This window comes from Ranitomeya imitator, chromosome 1 (genome assembly GCF_032444005.1).
Source record: "Ranitomeya imitator isolate aRanImi1 chromosome 1, aRanImi1.pri, whole genome shotgun sequence".
NCBI lineage: Eukaryota > Metazoa > Chordata > Amphibia > Anura > Dendrobatidae > Ranitomeya > Ranitomeya imitator.
The window spans coordinates 558849283-558867037 of NC_091282.1; the positions used below are offsets into that span (position 1 = coordinate 558849283).

General features: G+C 44.0%; 1 protein-coding gene across 1 annotated transcript in view; it reads left to right on the top strand.

Annotated features, from left to right (window-relative positions):
* The first annotated feature begins 7434 nt into the window (after positions 1–7434).
* The window catches only part of LOC138679142 (occludin-like), a 163117-nt gene continuing 152796 nt past the window's right edge, over positions 7435–17755 (top strand). The window contains exon 1 of the mRNA XM_069767777.1: positions 7435–7629. The gene's annotated coding sequence lies outside the window, so the exon portion shown is untranslated. The remainder of the gene's footprint in view (positions 7630–17755) is intronic.

The window sequence follows — 17755 nt, forward strand, 5'->3', positions numbered from 1 at the left end:
TTGCAGAGCCCCTGGTGTGCCTAAACAGTAGAAACCCCCCACAAGTAACCCCATTTTGGAAACTAGACCCCCCAAGGAACTTATCTAGATATGTGGTGAGCACTTTGAACCCCCAAGTGCTTCACAGACGTTTACAACGCAGAGCCGTGAAAATAAAAAATCATTTTTCTTTCCTCAAAAATGATGTTTTAGCAAGCAATTTTTTATTTTCTCAAGGGTAACAGGAGAAATTGGACCCCAGTAATTGTTGCCCAGTTTGTCCTGAGTACGCTGATACCCCATATGTGGGGGTAAACCACTGTTTGGGCACATGTCGGGGCTCGGAAGTCAAGTAGTGACGTTTTGAAATGCAGACTTTGATGGAATGGTCTGCGGGCGTCACGTTGCGTTTGCAGAGCCCCTGGTGTGCCTAAACAGTAGAAACCCCCCACAAGTGACCCCATTTTGGAAACTAGACCCCCCAAGGAACTTATCTAGATATGTGGTGAGCACTTTGAACCCCCAAGTGCTTCACAGACGTTTACAACGCAGAGCCGTGAAAATAAAAAATCATTTTTCTTTCCTCAAAAATGATGTTTTAGCAAGCAATTTTTTATTTTCTCAAGGGTAACAGGAGAAATTGGACCCCAGTAATTGTTGCCCAGTTTGTCCTGAGTACACTGATACCCCATATGTGGGGGTAAACCACTGTTTGGGCACACGTCGGGGCTCGGAAGGGAAGGAGCACCATTTGACTTTTTGAATAAAAGATTGGCTGGAATCAATGGTGGCGCCATGTTGCGTTTGGAGACCCCCTGATGTGCCTAAACAGTGGAAACCCCTCAATTCTAACGCCAACACACCCCTAACCCTTATCCCAACTGTAGCCGTAACCCTAACCACAACCCTAACCGCAACACACCCCTAACCACAACCCTAACCCCAACACACCCCTAACCCTAACCACAACCCTAATTCCAACCCAACCCTAACCCTAAGGCTATGTACCCACGTTGCGGATTCGTGTGAGATTTTTCCGCACCATTTTTGAAAAATCCGCGGGTAAAAGGCACTGCGTTTTACCTGCGGATTTACTGCGGATTTCACCTGCGGATTCCTATTGAGGAATAGGTGTAAAACGCTGCGGAATCCGCACAAAGAATTGACATGCTGCGGAAAATACAACGCAGCGTTTCCGTGCGGTATTTTCCGCACCATGGGCACAGCGGATTTGGTTTTCCATAGGTTTACATGGTACTGTAAACCTGATGGAACACTGCTGCGGATCCGCAGCGGCCAATCCGCTGCGGATCCGCAGCCAAATCCGCACCGTGTGCACATAGCCTAATTCTAAAGGTATGTGCACACGCTTCGGAAAACGCTGCGGATCCGCAGCAGTTTCCCATGAGTTTACATTTCAATGTAAACCTATGGGAAACAAAAATCTCTGTACACATGCTGCGGAAAAACTGCACGGAAACGCAGCGGTTTACATTCCGCAGCATGTCACTTCTTTCTGCGGATTCCACAGCGGTTTTACAACTGCTCCAATAGAAAATCGCAGTTGTAAAACCGCAGTGAAATGCGCAGAAAAACCGCGGTAAATCTGCCATAAATCCGCAGCGGTTTAGCACTGCGGATTTATCAAATCCGCTGCGGAAAAATCCGCAGAGGACCAGAATACGTGTGCACATACCGAAACCCTAACCCTAACCCTACCCCTAACCCTACCCCTACCCCTAACCCTACCCCTAACCCTAACCCTAGTTCTAACTCCAACCTTAGTGGAAAAAAAAAAAAATTCTTTATTTTATTATTGTCCCTATCTATGGGGGACAAATGGGGGGGGTCATTTACTGTTTTTTTATTTTGACCACTGTGATAGATTATATCACAGTGATCAAAATTCACATTGGAACGAATCTGCCGGCCGGCAGATTCGGCGGGCGCACTGCGCATGCGCCCGCCATTTTGGAACATGGCGGCGCCCGGGGAAGAAGACGGACGGACCCCGCCAGGATCGGTAAGTATAAGGGGGGGAGATCAGGGCACAGGGGGGGGAGATCAGGGCACGGGGGGGCGTCGGAGCACGGGGGGGAGGGATCGGAGCATGGGGGAGAGTGATCGGTGTGCGGGCGGGTGGATCGGTGTGCAGGGGGGGTGGATCGGTGTGCAGGGGGGGTGGATCGGAGCACGGGGGGGATCGGAGTGCGGGGGGGTTTGATTGGAGCACGGGGGGGTGTGATTGGAGCACGGGGGGAGCGGACAGGAGGACGGGGGAGCGGAGCACAGGACGGAGGGGAGCGGGCCACAGATCGGGGGGCTGGGGGGGCGATCGGTGGGGTGGGGTGGGGGCACATTAGTATTTCCAGCCATGGCCGATGATATTGCAGCATCGGCCATGGCTGGATTGTAATATTTCACCATTTTTTTAGGTGAAATATTATAAATCGCTCTGATTGGCAGTTTCACTTTCAACAGCCAATCAGAGCGATCGTAGCCACGAGGGGGTGAAGCCACCCCCCCTGGGCTAAACTACCACTCCCCCTGTCCCTGCAGATCGGGTGAAATGGGAGTTAACCCTTTCACCCGATCTGCAGGGACGCGATCTTTCTGTGACACAGCATATGCGTCACAGGTCGGATTGGCACCGACTTTCATGACGCATACGCTGTGTCACAGGTCGGGAAGGGGTTAAAAAGATCATCAGAAAGGTCTTTGTACTGTCCCCTCATATATTTATACATTAAAATAAGATCACCCCTTAGTCTTCGTTTTTCCAAACTTAATAGCCCCAAGTGTAATAACCTATCTTGGTATTGAAACCTACAAGAGAAAAAAGTAAACGAAAACCCTGATGTAACTAAGTAAAAAAGCAAAAGTGCATTTAAATAACACAGAGTTTTTAGTAATACTGTTTTCTGATTAAAAAAATAGCACAAAAGCCATCCCACCTCGTCACGGTAACTCTGACGAAAGGACTGGGCCCAACCAGTGAAACACTAGACTGGGGAAGTCTTATATAGTCTCTAGCTCAGAAACAGGGAGGCCACACCCCGGCTTGCACAGAATGCAACAATACAGAGAGAAAAAAAACACAAAATTGAGCTTAAATTGAGTTGGTACACATGCAGAGGTTAAACGCATGTTCACATTGGCCACAAAACATTGAAACCTACAAGAGAAGAAAGGAAACGAAAACCTATCTTGGTATTGCTGACCCCCCCAGTCCTCTAATAACCTTGGTCGCTCTTCTCTGCACCCGCTCCAGTTCAGCTATGTCTTTCTTATACACCGGAGACCAGAACTGTACACAGTATTCTAAGTGTGGTCGAACTAGTGACTTGTATAGAGGTAAAATTATGTTCTCCTCATGTGCATCTATGCCTCTTTTAATGCATCCCATTATTTTATTTGCCTTAGTAGCAGCTGCCTGACACTGGCCACAGAACATGAGTTTGTCATCCACCCATACACCCAGGTCTTTTTCATTGACGGTTTTGCCCAGAGTTTTAGAATTAAGCACATAGTTATACATCTTATTACTTCTACCCAAGTGCATGACCTTACATTTATCCCCATTAAAGCTCATTTGCCATTTATCAGCCCAAGCTTCTAGTTTACAAAAATCATCCTATAATATAAAATTGTCCTCCTCTGTATTGATTACCCTGCAGAGTTTAGTGTCATCTGCAAATATTGAAATTATGCACTGAATGCCCCCTACAAGGTCATTAATAAATATGTTAAAAAGAAGAGGGCTCAATACTGACCCCTGTGGTACCCCACTGCTAACCGCGACCCAGTCCGAGTGTGCTCCATTAATAACCACCCTTTGTTTCCTATTCCTGAGCCAGCTCTTAACCCACTTACACATATTTTCCCCTATCCCCATTATTCTCATTTTATGTATCAACCTTTTGTGTGGCACCGTATCAAAAGCTTTTGAAAAGTCCATATACACTACGTCCACTGGGTTCCCTTGGTCCATTCCGGAATTTACTCTTCATAGAAGCTGATCAAATTAGTCTGACATGAACGGTCCCTAGTAAACCCGTGCTGATACTGGGTCATGAGGTTATTCCTCTTCAGATACTCCAGTGTAGCATCCCTTAGAATGCCCTCCAGGATTTTACCCACAGTAGAGGTTAAGCTTACTGGCCTATAATTACCGAGTTCAGTTTTTGTCCCCTTTTTGAATATTGGCACCACATTTGCTATATGCCAGTCCTGTGGTACAGACCCTGTTATTATGGTGCCTTTAAAGATTAAAAATAATGGTCTATCAATGACTGTACTTAATTCCTGCAGTACTCGGGGGTGTATCCCATCCGGGCCCGGAGATTTGTCAATTTTAGTGATTTTTAGACACCGACGTACTTCCTGCTGGGTTAAGCAGGTAACATTTAATGGGGAATTTGTATCACTAGTCATTTTGTCTGCCATGGGATTTTCTTGTGTAAATACTGATGAAAAAAAGTCATTTAGCATATTGGCTTTTTCCTCATCCTCATCCACCATTTCACCCAGACTATTTTTAAGGGGGCCAACACTATCATTTTTTAGTTTCTTACTATTTACGTAGTTAAAGAATATTTTGGGATTATTTTTATTCTCTCTGGCAATGAGTCTCTCTGTCTCAATCTTTGCTGCCTTGATTTGCTTTTTACAGAATTTATTTAATTTTCTGTATTTATTTAATGCCTCATCACTACCTACTTCCTTTAATTCTCTAAATGCTTTCTTTTTGTCACTTATTGCGCCCCTTACAGTTCTATTTAGCCATATTGGTTTCCTCCTATTTCTAGTATGTTTATTCCCATACGGTATATACTCTGCACAGGTCCTATCCAGGATGCTAATAAATGTCTCCCATTTTCTTTGTGTATTTTTATGTCTCAGGATATCGTCCCAGTTAATTGCACCAAGATCCTCTCTCATCCGTTCGAAATTTGCCCTCCTGAAGTTTAGTGTCCTTGTAACCCCTCTACTACACATCTTTTTAAAGGATACATGAAAACTTATTATTTTGTGATCACTATTCCCTAAGTGACCCCCAATTCTTATATTTGATATGCGGTCTGGCCTGTTGGTTAATATTAGGTCTAGCAGCGCCCCCCTTCTTGTTGGGTCCTGAACCAGTTGTGAAAGGTAATTGTCTCTCATAGTTGTCAAAAACCGATTACCTTTGCTGGAACTGCAGATTTCCGTTCCCCAATCTATTTCAGGGTAGTTGAAGTCCCCCATAATGATGACTTCCCCTTGAGTCGCAGCTTCATCTATTTGCTTTACGAGGATATTCTCCATTGCTTCCATTATTTTTGGAGATTTATAACAAACCCCTATCAGTAATTTATTATTTTTCCCCCCTCCTCTTATCTCCACCCACAGGGACTCTACATTTTCATTAGATTCACCTATATTATCACGCCAGATGGGTTTTAAGGATGATTTTACATATAGACACACCCCTCCCCCTCGCATATCCATTCGGTAATTTCTGAACAGACTATAGCCCTGTAAATTAACAGCCCAGTCATGGCTCTCATCCAGCCACGTTTCAGATATCCCCACCATGTCATAATTATGCTCCAACAACATGTCACCGTACTTCCTGCTGGGTAAAGCAGGTAATATTTCATAAAAATTTATGCTGATCATCTCATCTGTCATGGGTTTGTTGACAAAAATGTGTTTAGTAAATTTGCCTTTCCTTGCTCCTCTACCACAATGTATCCCAGTCTATTTTTGATTGGGCCAACACTACCATTTTTTAATTTCTTATTGTTTGTGTAGTTGAAGAATATTTTGGGGATTATGTATATTCTATTTGGCAATGAGACCCACTGTCTCAATCTTTGCTGCCTTGTGTTATTGTTTACACAATTAATTTTTCTCTATAATTGCGTTTTGCCCCTACCCTTGCTTTGATTCCCCTAATGCTGTCTTTTTGAGCGAATGTCTCTGTTGGGGCTATGTCGAGCTTTCCTTCAGAAACCTGTTTTTCAGGGATTCTGACATAAACCCTTTATTCAGGGATTCCAACATAACATAAACCCCAATGTTGTGCTCAGTGGAGAGTTCTGCATGAGTGTGTATTTAGCCTTAGAACGGGATTAGTTAGTAAGGAGCTATTACTTTCAATGTAAACAGCAGTATTTTCATTCATTCACAGGTAACTAATAACGCTATCATAAGGAAATGGCTGTCCCTTCACAAGCGTGTCTGCTCATACCGAAATCACATTTCTGGGTTATGGCTGCATGTAGTATGGCGACTAGAGGCAGAGACACAGACCCTCCCCCAATACTTGTACTTGGTCTCTTTGTCTCTACTGCTAGAAATGGATTGCATTTAACAATAGGTAGCGGACGGCGAGTTAGACAGAGGAGAGAAATCTACTGAGCGGATATTTTGGAGTGATTTTTCAAAAGACTAGATAATTTTTCATAAAGTAATTTGCATATTGACTAGTTAATACATTAGCTATCAAATGAGATCAAGCAGTCAATTCTCTCAAATGGTGACCAGTAAAATCTTTTGTCTGTCTTAAATTATTAGACTTTGAGTCACCAGTTACTACTCCTGTACCACAAAGACAGTCATGCCAGATTTCTTTTTAACATTAGTTACAAAAAACATAAGGAAAGTTGTCATTACTTACAGGCCACCTGGTCCTATGATAACACTGAATAGTTGAAGTGTAAGAAAAGGAGACGTTATTTCAGGTATAAAAGCAGAGGAATTTTTTAATGTCTGGGAATCTAAAAATGGAAAACGATATTTAGAACCACTAATTGTTTTAGGGCACATTTATACGTCTGTATTTAGGCTGGGGCTACATAGTGACTCTTGTCACACCATCAAACAGTCACTTGGGCAGACTGTTACATTGCAATGCAAAACAAATGAATGGGGTCACATTGCCACCCCTAGGATACTGTGACTGCAACAAACAAGTCGCAAGAAGACCAACCTTAATGGACTTTTCGCAGTACCCTCAGAGTTGCCATTCACTATAGCACCGCAGTGTAGCAGTGGCAGCGAGCGAACTCCGGTTGTGTGACTGCTCTCACGGTCAACGTCGCCATGTAGCTCTAGCTTTAAGGTCCATGCTAGCCCTGGATAATTTTGTGGCTATAATGGAAGTACATGTTCTTAGAACAAGTTAGAATTACCCATTGCATATTTCATGCCTGTAATCTCTTAATGTCGGCAAATATTTTCCTTTTTATATGCTGTTTGTGTAAGAAAAGGCAGGTGCCCAAAGAAGCTATGCTACTGCCTGTATTACAGCAGGAAAGTAACAGGTTAAAGGTATGCTAGTGCCAGACCTGCCCATGCACTTGTTCTCTGGGAATGATAAGTTTTCCAAGTGCTGACCAGCCCTGAGGGGAGGATTTCACAGTGTGAATGTGGGCAGAGCTGGATTCTAATCATTAATCCCAGAACGCCATTATCAAGACTCAGGGAGACGACAAACCAGTGTGAGCAAGGGGATAGCGAAAACCTTCAGAACACAGACACCTTGTGAGATACGAAACGGGTTCCTAGAAATGATGTGACAAGTTTCGTAAAACACGTGCGAACAAAGAGCGTGAAGTCATGTATTAATGCCACAAGGACTGGAGACTACAGAAGTTGGAACTGGTAAGTAAATAGACAGTTACACATAGGGAATGTAAGGAAAAGTGATAGATACTGAGATGTGTAATGAGAGAGGGATACACAGTCTGCTGAATAAGAACAATAGCCCATGGGGGAAGGGAGAGGTGAAAGGAGAACTATGTATTTAAGGTCATTCTGACAGTAAGAGCTATATAATATTTCATAACGTACAATATACGCATTTCATTGTGCTGATATGACACATACCGTATTTTGTCCAAAGGACAATACAAGAAGGCATATCACATACAATAACTTCAGAATCCATTAGCTTCCATCCTAGCTATAATTTGCCGCATCTCTATTTTGAGTTGTGTTTCTCCTTGTTTTAGGCAAGTGAAGATAAAAAAATAACATAAAATAATACAATATAATTGCAAGCTCCTTGAACCAAAAATGTAAGAACATGTTATATACTTGGTGGGGAGTCTTCGGTATAATGCAATTTAGTGCATTTTTAGTGTAACCTAATATACGCAACAATGGAAGTTTAACTGACTATAGTATGTAAAATGCAATGACACAAAAACCTAATTCACTACTGGTTTACACTTGAGTGTAACAACTCTCTCAATATAAAGAACATTAGTACATAAAATGGCAATTTGCTAAACTAAAACATATTTTATGCAAAATATTTTATTTTCAAAATGTATTATTTTCTTATTTCAAGCAATTCATTTCTATTTGCTCAATTTTGACTTGTGCAGTTGTGGCCAAAAGTTTTGAGATCGCAATAATATTAGCAAATACCTAAAATTAGAAATGTAGTATAGTTTTTCTGATTTGCTATGTTGCTTACCCAATGTGCATGGCAGTGCAGTAACTTTGGTATCCATGGTTATGATGACTAACAGCTAGCTGTCACTAGTGCACATGGAGATATACAGTACAGACAAAAAGTTTGGACACATCTTCTCATTTAAAGATTTTTCTGTACTTTCATGACTATGAAAATTGTACATTCACACTGAAGACATCAAAACTATGAATTAACACATGTGGAATTATATACTTTACGAAAAAGTGTGAAACAACTGAAAATATGTCTTATATTCTAGGTTCTTCAAAGTAGCCACCTTTTGCTTTGATGACTGCTTTGCAAACACTTGGCATTCTCTTGATGAGCTTCAAGGAGTTCCGAGAGATGCTTAGCACTTGTTGGCCCTTTTGCCTTCACTATGTGGTCCAGCTCACCCCAAACCATCTCGATTGGGTTCAGGTCTGGTGACTGTGGAGGCCAGGTCATCTGGCGTAGCACCCCATCATTCTCTTTCTTGGTCAAATAGCCCTTACACAGCCTGGAGGTGTGTTTGGGGTTATTGTCCTGTTGAAAAATAAATGATGGTCCAACTAAACGCAAACCGGATGGATTAGCATGCCGCTGCAAGATGCTGTGGTAGCCATGCTGGTTCAGTATGCCTTAAATTTTGAATAAATCCCCAACAGTGTCACCAGCTAAGCACCCCCACAACAGCACACCTCCTCCTCCATGCTTCATGGTGGGAACCAGGCATGTAGAGTTCATCTGTTCACTTTTTCTGTGTCGCACAGAGACACGGTGGTTGGAACCAAAGATCTCAAATTTGGACTCATCAGACCAAAGCACAGATTTCCACTGGTCTAATGTCCATTCCTTGTGTTCTTTAGCCCAAACAAGTCTCTTCTGCTTGTTGCCTGTCCTAACAGCTATTTTACCTAGAAGTGGTTTCCTAGCAGCTATTTTACCATGAAGGCCTGCTGCATAAAGTCTCCTCTTAACAGTTGTTGTAGGGATGTTTCTGCTGCTAGAACTCTGTGTGGCATTGACCTGGTCTCTAATCTGAGCTGCTGTTACCCTGGGATTTCTGAGGCTGGTGACTCAGATAAACTTATCCTCAGAAGCAGAAGTGACTCTTGGTCTTCCTCTCCTGGGGCAGTCCTCATGTGAGCCAGTTTCTTTGTAGCGCTTGATGGCTTTTGCCAACTGCACTTGGGGACACTTTCAAAGTTTTCCCAATTTTTCAGACTGACTGACTTTCATTTCTTACAGTAATGTTGGCCACTCGTTTTTCTTTACTTAGCTGCTTTTTTCTTGCCATAATACAAATTCTAACAGTCTATTCAGTAGGACTATCAGCTGTGTATCCACCAGACTTCTGCACAACACAACTGATGGTCCCAACCCCATTTATAAGGCAAGAAATCACACTTATTAAACCTGACAGGGCACACCTGTGAAGTGAAAACCATTCTCGGTGACTACCACTTGAAGCTCATCAAAAGAATGCCAAGAGTGTGCAAAGCAGTCATCAAAGCAAAAGGTGGCTACTTTGAAGAACCTAGATTATAAGAAATAATTTCAGTTGTTTCACACTTTTTTGTTAAGTGTATAATTCCACATGTGTTAATTCATATTTTTGATGTCTTTAGTATGAATGTACAATTTTCATAGTCATGAAAATAGAGAAAAATCTTTAAATGAGAAGGTGTGTCCAAACTTTTGGTCTGTACTGTATATTGGGGTAGGATCTTGGAGATGGGAATACTCCTTTAACTTTTGAGCTTTATAAACTGTGATCAGATGAATCATAAAGATTTGTAGACATCACTTGCCAAAAAAAGACATGGTTACTGGTAACGGGATTTCTTGGAGCCAATGACAGCACCACAGAGAAAGGTGATCCGCCCTTCAAGGACAGGAATCCTACAGAATAAAAGGGCGATACCTCTCCTACACATCAGTTGGTTTACAGGGTACAAGAGGTCCTCCAAGGTTATTACAAGAAGCAAACATCTTAATCATAATGCTTATAAAACACCCTATAATCTACACATAAGCATACAAATGTGCTCACCCACACGTGATGGGAGGGAGTATGTGTGCTGTCATAGGCTCCGAGAAATCCCATTATCGGTAAGTAACTATGTCTTTCTCTCTACATGAGAGAATTGCAGAGAATTAGGCTATATTCACACTTTGCGGATTTTGCTGCGGATCCGCAGCGGATTTGACCGCTGCGGATCCGCAGCAGTTTCCCATGAGTTTACAGAACAATGTAAACCTATGGAAAACAAAAAACGCAGTGCACATGCTGCGGAAAAAAACGCGCGGAAACGCTGCGGATTACATTCCGCAGCATGTCACTTCTTTTCTGCGGATTTTCACCTGCTCCAATAGAAAACTGCAGATGAAAATCCGCAGAAGAAACCGCAGTTAAAACCGCGATAAATCCGCAGTAAAAACCGTGACGGGTTTTCACGGCGGATTTTGTAATTCTGCTGCGGAAAAATCCGCAGTGGAATCTGCAAAGTGTGAACATAGCCTAAGAGTTCAGGGACAGACCACAGCCTGCAGAACACTTCTCCCAATGGTGAGTTCAGAGGAAGAGGCCAGATCCAACTGAGAGTGTTTGTAGAAAGTAGAAGGAGATGACCATGTTGCAGCCTTAGGCTATGTGCACACGTTCAGGCTTTTTCGGGGTTTTTTTGCATTTTGTCGCGGTAAAAACGCTATAAAAATTCATTAAAATCGCATACATTATGCATCCTATCATTTAGAATGCATTTTGCATGTTTTGTGCAGATGATGCGTTTTTGTCCGTGAAAAAAACGCATCGCGGTAAAAGCAGCATGTTCATTAATTTTGCGGATTTTCTGCGTTTTTCCCCACTATTCTATGCATTTGGGAAAAAACGCACAAAAAACACACCAAAAACGCATCAAAAACGCGTCAAAAACGCATGCGGATTTCTGGCAGAAATGTCCAGTTTTTGTCAGGAAAATTTCTGCAAGAAATCCTGACGTGTGCACATACCCTTACAGATTTGCTCTAAGGAAACATCTGATTTCTCTGCCCAGGGAGTTGGATAGAGAAATGGCATCCCTAATCTACCTTGCTAATGTGCCTTTTGAGACCTTGAGCCCCTTTCTAGCTCCCAGAAAACAAATAAATAGAGACCTATCCTTCCTACAGTACTGAACCAGACACCATTGTACATCTAATGTGTTATGAACAGGTAATTCAGAACCACAATGGACCTTGAAGTTCAGAGCACACTAAGTGACCTGACAATTACCAAAAACATAGGACGAGCTCTGAGACGTGGGAACTCTGCTGACCGCAATCCCTAATCCTATCCAACCACACTAGAGGTAGCCCTGGAGCGCTCCTGACCAGTCCTATGCGCCTCGAGCACAGCCTGAGAAACTAGCTAGCCCTAAGAAAGAAAAATAAGCCTAGCTTGCCTCAGAGAAATACCCCAAAGGAAAAGGCAGCCCCCCACATATAATGACTGTGAGTTGAGATGAAAATACAAACGCAGAGATGAAATAGATTTAGCAAAGTGAGGCCCAACTTACTGAACAGACCGAAGATAGGAAAGATTGCTTTGCGGTCAACACAAAACGCTACAAACAACCACGCAGAGGGGGCAAAAAGACCCTCCGCACCGACTAACGGTATGGAGGTGCTCCCTCTGCGTCCCAGAGCTTCCAGCAAGCAAGAAAAACCAATATAGCAAGCTGGACAGAAAAAATAGCAAACAAAAATAACACAAGCAAAACTTAGCTTATGCAGGCAGACAGGCCACAGGGACGATCCAGGAGAAAGCAAGACCAATACTAGAACATTGACTGGAGGCCAGGATCAAAGCACTAGGTGGAGTTAAATAGAGCAGCACCTAACGACTTAACCTCATCACCCGAGGAAGGAAACTCAGAAGCCGCAGTACCACTCTCATCCACCAAAGGAAGCTCATAGACAGAACCAGCCGAAGTACCACTCACGACCACAGGAGGAAGCTTGGCCACAGAATTCACAACACTAATGTAAGAAGTTACCCTTCCATGGTATTTATAGGGTTGGAACAAAAGGATGGGAGGATTACTTGATGCGATCTATGAAAATATGTTGCAATGTAAGGCAGACTGGATCCTCTAGAATTTGAGTAAAGAGAGGGCCTGTATGTCGCTAACCCAGCGGGCCGATGTTATTTGCCACTAGTAGAGCCATTTTAAGTGATAGGATCTTAAGGGATGTGGAATCTAAAAGCTCAAATGGATAGGATCTTAAGGGATGTGGAATCTAAAAGCTCAAATGCAGAGTTGGTTAAGGCTGACAACACCAATTTCAGGTCCCAAGGAGGCAAATTCTGGCTATCAATGGGCCTAGATCTTGCAGAGACCCTAATAAACCTGGAGAGCCACCGATTGCCTGCTAAATCGTAATTATACAGGACTCCAGCCCGTGGGAGAGAAGATCCAGAACCCCTGGGAGCACCCAGGGGTCGGTGACTGACATCATCCTTAACCAGGAAAACCATGTCATTCTTGGCCAGAAGGAGGCAATCAGAATCAATCTCACTCTGTCCACTTTCATTTTTCTTAGGACAGCAGAGATCAAAATAATTGAGGAAAAGGCATTGGCCAGACTGTGATTCCAAGGAATCAGGAAGGCGTCTGGAGCCTGAGGGCTACCCCTGGGATCTATGGAACAAAATTATTTTACTCTTTTGTTCTGACTGTTGGCAAAAAGAGTTATAACTGTAAGGCCCCACATCTTTATAATGAGGTCGAATATGGATTGCTTTAACTGGTTTCGGCTAATAAAATCTGCCCTGTAATCTTCTACCCCTTTTATGTTGAGTGCTGTTAGAGACAGGAGATTGACTTCCGCTACCTGAAAAATGCAGCCTGCTATTTCCATCAAGGGTCGGGACCGAGTTCCACCTTGATGGTTCAGATATACCACCATTACTTGGTTGTCTGAAAATACCCTTACATGATGGCCCTGAAGGGAATTCAAGAGCTCTACCAAAGCACATTCCACTGCTAACAGTTCTTTTATGTTTGACAAGAAGGCTTCCAGCTCCCCTGTCCAAACTCCCTGAACTATTATGTCTTTGAGATGAGCCCTCCAACCCCAGGGGCTTGCATCCATGGTCACCACCCGAGTAATCCTATTTATCCAAGGAATTCCTCTGGCTAGCTTCTCTACCTTTAGTCACCAACGCATGGAATGAGTAGTTTTTGAATACAGAGTCAACTGTCCTTCTATATGTCCTTCCAGGGAAATCTAATTTTCTAAGATGTCCCACTGCAGCTCCCTGGTGTGAATCTGGGCCAACCATACCACTGGGATACAAGAGGTCAGGGAACCCAGAAGGGACATAGCTTTCCTAAGGGTCGTGGAGGGGTATTTCAATGTCTATGATACCTGGCCAACAATCCTTTCTATTTTTCCCTCTGGAAGGCAACATTCCTGTTTTTTGGAGTCCTATATGAGTCCAAGGAACTCTTGTATATTTTTTGGCTCGATTTTCGATTTTTTTAAGTTTAAAACCTATCTTAAACTTGTTAAGGAAGCCATGACTTCTTCCAGCTGATATCTGCAGTCTTGGACTGAGCTGCCTGCTACCAAAAATTTGTCTAGGTAGAGAATAATCAGGATGTCTCTTTCAGGTGTGCCATTGTTTCCACAATTAGTTGGGTAAACCTTCATGGAGCTATTGATAGGCCGAACGGAAGGGCTTTATACTGAAAGTGTCTGATTGTCCTCCTTATGGAGACCGCTACCCAGAGGAACTTTCGATAGTCTTGTGTATGGGGATATGGTAGTATGCATCCTTCAGGTCTAGGACTGTCATGAAGCAATCTAGAAAGAGAATTTTAACAGTTGTCTTTACTGATTCCATTTTGAAAGTTTGAATCCTCAGGGATTTGTTTAGAGCTTTTTCAGGTTGATGATTGTCCTGAAGGATCCCTCCTGCTTTTTACTCGACTTTTCTGGCATTGAGTAAAATCCTTCCCTTTTTCCCAGAGGGGAATCTCCTGGAGGATGGCTTTGCTTACTAGGCTTAGTACTTCGGACTTTAGGGCTAGTTGTTCTTCTGGTGAGGACTGCAGGGGAGTCACGGCGAAGTTTGGATGGGGAGCTGTGAGAAACTCCAATTTTAGGTATGATTTTATTGATCCCAATATCCAGGAGCTGCTGGAAATTCTTTCCCAGGCCAGGAGGAAGAAAGATAGTCTTCCCCACCTGGGGAAAACCATCACTGGGAGGGTTTCCTATTGTCATGGGAAGGAGCCCTAAACAGAAAAACCCTACTTTTCTTCTTTCAATCCTCGCTCTTGTCCTGATCTCTGGGTGGTCTACTGCTAATAAATTTCCTGCTCTGAAAATACTTTTTATATGAGGGGATAGAGAGGTTAGGGAATTCCTTTTTGCTATTATCTGCCTTTTCAAGGATATCATCCAATGGTGGTCCGAACAAAAATTCACCCTCACAGGGAATGAAGCATAATTTAGACTGTGTTTAAAGATCCCCAGGTCAAAATTTAAGCCAGGGGGTTCTACAGGCCACGGTAGAGAAGGCTGCCGATCTGGATGCTAATAACCAAATCAGCAGAAGCATCCTCAAGGAATGCAGCTGCCCATTACATTAAAGGAACGGAATCTAGCATGTTGTCCCTAGATACATTGTCCTGGAGCTGTTTCTCTAAAGGCCCCTTCACATTAAGCGACGCTGCAGCGATACCGACAACGATCCGGATCGCTGCAGCGTCGCTGTTTGGTCGCTGGAGAGCTGTCACACAGACAGCTCTCCAGCGACCAATGATGCCGGTAACCAGGGTAAAGATCGGGTAACTAAGCGCAGGGCCGCGCTTAGTAACCCGATGTTTACCCTGGTTACCATCCTAAAAGTAAAAAAAAAAACACACTACATACTTACCTAACGCTGTCTGTCCCCGGCGCTCTGCTTCTCTGCACTCCTCCTGCACTGACTGAGCACAGCGGCCGGAAAGTAGAACGGTGACGTCACCGCTCTGCTTTCCGGCTGACCGACGCCAGTGCAGGAGGAGTGCAGAGAAGTAGAGCGCCGGGGACAGACAGCGTTAGGTAAGTATGTAGTGTTTGTTTTTTTTACTTTTACGCTGGTAACCAGGGTAAACATCGGGTTACTAAGCGCGGCCCTGCGCTTAGTTACCCGATGTTTACCCTGGTTACCAGTGAAGACATCGCTGGATCGGTGTCACACACGCCAATCCAGCGATGTCCGCGGGAGATCCAGCGACGAAATAAAGTTCTGGACTTTGTTCAGCGACCAACGATGGCACAGCAGGGGCCTGATCGTTGGTCGCTGTCACACATAACGATTTCCTTAACGATATCGTTGCTACGTCACAAAAAGCAACGATATCGTTAACGATATCGTTATGTGTGAAGGTACCTTAACTGATTTGGCCAGATCATTAGTGACTTTGGCTTGCATGTTGCTGCTACAACTGGCTTCAGATCCACACCTGAAGCTTACCAAGAACTCTTAAGGAAGGTATCTGCTTTTTTATCTAGGGGATCTTTCAAAAACCCATGTCCTCAAAGGCCATAACTTTTTAGAAGCTTTACAATAGCTATGTCTAATTTTGGAGCTTTATCCCAGGATGAAAAGGCTGGATCGTCAAAATGATATTTCCTCTTAAAGGATGGGATAGAGAAGGTGGGCAATTAATTTTCCCGAGGGGCCACATGAGAGACCATAACTGTTGTGGAGGACCAAACCAATAGGCTGAAATTAATTCTGTTCAGTATTCATTTTAACCTATTAATTATAATAATTTTATATTAATATTATCACTTAATATTGAGCAGAATTATGTATGACATCCTCCTATGTACCATTTGAGTCTGCACACAACCCCTTCTATATATCGTATGAGCACACACACAGCCCCTATATAACATAAGAGTCCCCACACAGACACTTATATACCCTAAGAGCCTCCACACAGCCTCCCCATTATCAGAAGGAGACTCACATAGCCTCCCCATGATCAGCAGGAAACCCACATAGCCTCCTCATGATCAGCAGGAGACCCCACATAGCCTCCCCATGATCAGAGGGAAACCCCAAATAAACTCCTCATGATCAGAAGGAAACCCCACAGGGCCTCACCATGATCACAAGGAGACCCACATAACCTCTCCATGATCAGCAGGAGACCCACATTGCCTCCCCATGATCAGCAGGAGACCCACATAGCCTCCCCATGATCAGCAGGAGACCCACAATAGCCTCTCCATGGTCAGCAGGAAACCCCACACAGCCTCTCAATGTCCAGCATAAGACCCCACATAGCATCTCCATGTCCAGCATGAGACCCCACATAGCCCCACCATGTCCAGCATGAGACCCCACATAGCCTCACCAAGTCCAGTAAGAGACCCCACATAGTCTACCAATGTCCAACATGAGACCTCCAAATAGCCTCCCCATGTCCAGCATGAGACCCCACGTGGCCTCCCCATGTCCAGCATGAGAGCCTCATAGCCTTCTCATGTCCAGCATAAGAGCTCCATATTCTCTCCTTGTCCAGCATGAGAGCCATCTGACCTCCCCTAGTCCAGCATGCGAGCCTCATAACCTCTCCATCTCCAGCATGAGAACCCCATAGCCTTCCTATGTCCAGAATGAGAGTCCATAGCTTCCCCATGTCCAGCATGAGAACCCCATAGCCTCCCCATGACCAGCATGAGATCCACACAGCCTCCTCAAATCTGTCATGAGACCCCCCATAGCCTCCCCTTATCCAGCATTAGACCCCATAACCTCACCATGTTTGATATGAGACCTCCATAGCCTCTCCATGTCCAGCATGAGACCCCCATAGCCTCCTCTTTTCCAGCATGTGACCCCCCAATAGCCTTCTGTTGACCAGTATGAGACCTACACAGCCTCCCCATGTCTAGCATGAGACCCCACATAGCCTCCCAATGCCCAGCATGAGAACCTATAGCCTACTATTATCCAGCATGAGACCATAAGGCCTCCCCATGTCCAGTATGAGATACCCATAGCCTCCCCAAGTCCATTCAAATATCCCATACACATGAAAAACTAATCAAAAACAATCACATACTCACCTTGCTCCCCGTTCTGCCTCTGCTCTCTCAGATGCACTGACTCTCCGCAGTGCACAGCTGAGCAGCTGACGCACTAAAATGACATCATCGCGTCAACTGTATCACTTGCTGATTGGTGGAAGAAGCCGGCGGCCCCTACTCCAGCAATGCATTCACCACTGATAGAAGGGATGCAGATAGCGGTGACAGTGGGCAGCGGACAGTCGA